This window comes from Octopus bimaculoides, chromosome 10 (genome assembly GCF_001194135.2).
Source record: "Octopus bimaculoides isolate UCB-OBI-ISO-001 chromosome 10, ASM119413v2, whole genome shotgun sequence".
NCBI lineage: Eukaryota > Metazoa > Mollusca > Cephalopoda > Octopoda > Octopodidae > Octopus > Octopus bimaculoides.
Genome location: NC_068990.1, coordinates 15,464,690 through 15,468,347, shown reverse-complemented (window position 1 = coordinate 15,468,347; position 3,658 = coordinate 15,464,690). Strand labels below are relative to the sequence as shown.

Genomic DNA, 3,658 nt, shown 5'->3' with positions numbered 1-3,658 from the left:
TATATATATATATATTTATTTATATGTATATATATATTTATATGTATATATATATATTTATATGTATGTGTGTGTGTATATACGTACAAACATATAATGTACCATACAAAGCACAGGTGAATAATGAATGCACTGACAACTGGTTGATGCTATTGGAAAACAGTATTGTTGTTGTTGTTACTGTGGGTTGTTGCTGTTGTTGTTGTTGTCATCTTCCATGATCTCCCTAACAGACAATAAATCCCAATTCTATTTCACACTTGACTGATTTGCAGTGTGAAAGCATCCAACTGTAAAAACACAGATGCTCGAATAATGTGCAAAACTAGAAATTATAAAAATCCCACCTACCTATGCTTAGGATAGAAAATGGTTGTTGAACCAATAGGGAAGCCTCTACATACTTCTGGCTCACTCTGCTAGAAATAGCAGTGATATCTCTCTCAAGATACACCCCATCCATTTTGAAAAGTGATAGACACATTGGATAGTATCTATCTATCTGTCTATACATCTGTCTGCCTCTCTCTCTCTCAATCAATCAATCAATCAATCTATCTATCTATCTATCTATCTATCTATCTATCTATCTATATATCTATCTATCTATCTATCTGTCTGTCTATATGTCTGTCTATCTATCTGTCTGTCTATCTAGATGTGTATGTGTATATGTGCATGGCATTGTGTTTGTTTCCTCCCATTCGCTGACTTACAACTGGTACTGATCTGTTTACGTCCCCAAAACTCTATATATATTTATGCATCTCTCTGTCTCTCCCTCCCTCTCTCTCTCTCTGTCTCTCTCCTTCACTCTATCTATCTCTCTGTCTGTTCGTCCGTCCAAATATTTATTTATCTATGTAGCCATCTATTTATGCATCTTTTTATCCTTCAATCCCTCCGTATTATGTCATCTCTTTCAGCCTATCTACACTGCTTCCTTCCATTCTAGCTGCAGATCTCTCCCTTACTTTCAGCTTGTCCAGTAAGCACATATCATCTACGTCTGTGTGTGTGTGTGTGTGTGTGTGTGTGTGTGTGTGTGTGTGTGTATCTATGTTCATGCATATGTTTATATGTATCTATGTGTGTGAGTAGATATGACTACATATTTGTGAGGAAGAAAAATTTTACAAATAATCTGCACCCTTAATTAAACAGAAAAAAAAAAATCAATAAATAGATATTTCTGTATATTGATAATTTAGATGTCATAGAGTTAATTGGGTGTTTGGTTAACACTTAAAAGTTTCATATTCATGACATGTGTGAAGGGCAATGTCAGCCATTTAGAGTATTCCCTCTCTAGAGTATGTGGAGAAGAACATGAAATAATTGGACTGATAATTGTTGCAAACTATTCCGATGACATGGGTGTATCTATAACTACATTATCCAATGTCTCCTTCTCCAATAGTCCAACTAGTCTGTGATGTGACTTGGCTGCATTTTCTAACATTGCTGAGTGACCATATGGAAGTACTTTCATTGGCTTCTATAATTGTAATTGAATTGCAGATGGTGCAATGACTGGACTGCTAATAGTAGTAGTGGTGGTGGTGACAGCGGGGGTGGGGGGTGGCAGCAGTAGTGATGGTGGCAATGATGGGGGAGGTGGCGGACAGATATGGCAGGCCAAATGCTTTGACAGTATTTCAATGCATCCATCTAAATTTAGAGACTAAATTCTGTTAGGGTTATCATTATCTTTCTGGCTTCTACATCTTCTTCTGTATCTTCTTCCCGGTTCAATGAAATAATACCTGACATATATATACTGGAGTCAGTTCAATGAATATAATGATCTTTTACAAATATTCACTTGTAAACCAATGAAAGAAATCATTTTTAAATTGTATTAAAATTTGCATTGAATTTTGCCAACTCTATTTTCTATTTTGGTTTATAAATAAAAAATGTCTAATTGTTAAAGAAAATAAAAGATTTATTGCCATGTTAAGTTTTCAGGAATTTCAATGTATATAAATCAAGATATATGAAGACATGCATTGATTCCAATAGGTTGCTTGCCAGATCTAAATTTACATGAGAAAGTCAGAGAGAGCAAGAGAGAGGTAGAGAGAGAGAGAGAGGTAGAGAGAGAGAGAGAGAGGTAGAGAGAGAGAGAGAGAGAGAGACAAGAAACGGAAAGAGAGAGAAAAGAAGGTGAAGAAGGAGGGAGAGAAAGAGAGAAAAGGTACAATTTATGTTACTTGTAACTTGCAGTAACGTTTCCTTTCATTTGGAACAATTGCCAAATATATTGTGGGAAAGGTCAGAACCATAGTTGTTTGACCTTAAATTTTGCAAAGAATATCAACAAAAAAAAAAAAAAAAACATTTAAAAATCACAGTGGAAAAAAATTTAGATGTTTAACTCCATTAATCTTTAGCAAAATACTAATAATAATAATAATAATAATAATAATAAAGCATTGCTGGTCACATGACTTGTGAAATATAGCTACAAGCCATTCCTGGTGGCAGACATGTGAATAAAGATTTCACTCTTTATTATTAAAGAGCCTCAATTGATTTGATATGATATTGGACAGTCAACTGATATGTTGGTGGTTTACTGTACTATCAATATTCCTCTATTGTGTACATGCCAAAAGTTAGACATGGCTATGTGGTTAAGGAAATGATGCACAGGTGTGGCTGTGTGGTAAGAAGTTTGCTTCTCAACCACATGATTCCAGGATCAATCAGAATGTGTTACACCTTTGGGCAAGTGTCTTCTACAGTAGGCTTGGGCTAACCAAAGCCTTGTGAGTGGATTTGTAGATGGAGACTGAAAGAAGCCTGTCATATATATATATATATATATAATAATCAGGTGTAGCTGTGTGAACAGTAAGAAGCTCGCTTCCCAACCACATGGTTCTAGGTTTAGTCCCACTGCATGGCACCTTGGGTAAGTATCTTCTAATATTCCCTCATAGTCTTGGGCCAACCAATGCCTTATGAGTAGATTTGTGTTGTGGGGATAATAGTAATAATGGTACACCCCTCCCATGTCACAAATAATAGATGAGCTGATTTAGTCACCAAAGACCTAACATTGAGTACACTGTACACTGGATTTCATATTGCCAGTGGTACTGATTAGTGACCTGATGTACATACACAACACACAGAGGTACAATATTCACATACATATATATATACATACACATACATGTATGTATGTGTGTACATGTGTCTGTTGAGCTTCTTTCAGTTTTTATTTACTAAATCCACTGATAAGGCTTTTGTTGGCCTGAGGTAATAGAAGACTGCTGCGCAGTGAGATAGAAAATGAGACCACAGGGTTGGAAAGATAGCATATCAACTACACACAGACACACACAACATGCATATGTGTATATGTATGTGTCTGTGTGTACAGGGTGTTCATAAATTATTTTTACAACGTCCTCAATTTATTGTATTGTATCATCTAGATGTGTTGCGTGCAACCAATGGAGCCAACACAGAAGTGTTCTTATGTTTCTAACAAAACTTCATTTGTTTTCCAATAAATTCTGCTGAGTTATCCACATTTTAAATTTGTTACTAAACTTTTGAAATTGCAACAGTAATATATAGACACCTTGTATATATACATATATTATATATGTATATCATCATATATATATATAAATATATATAT

General features: G+C 34.9%; 1 protein-coding gene across 1 annotated transcript in view; it reads right to left on the bottom strand.

Moving 5' to 3' along the window:
• The window catches only part of LOC106880727 (ADP-ribosylation factor-like protein 15), a 166,347-nt gene that overhangs the window by 7,871 nt on the left and 154,818 nt on the right, over nt 1-3,658 (bottom strand). The gene's annotated exons all lie outside the window — the stretch shown is intronic.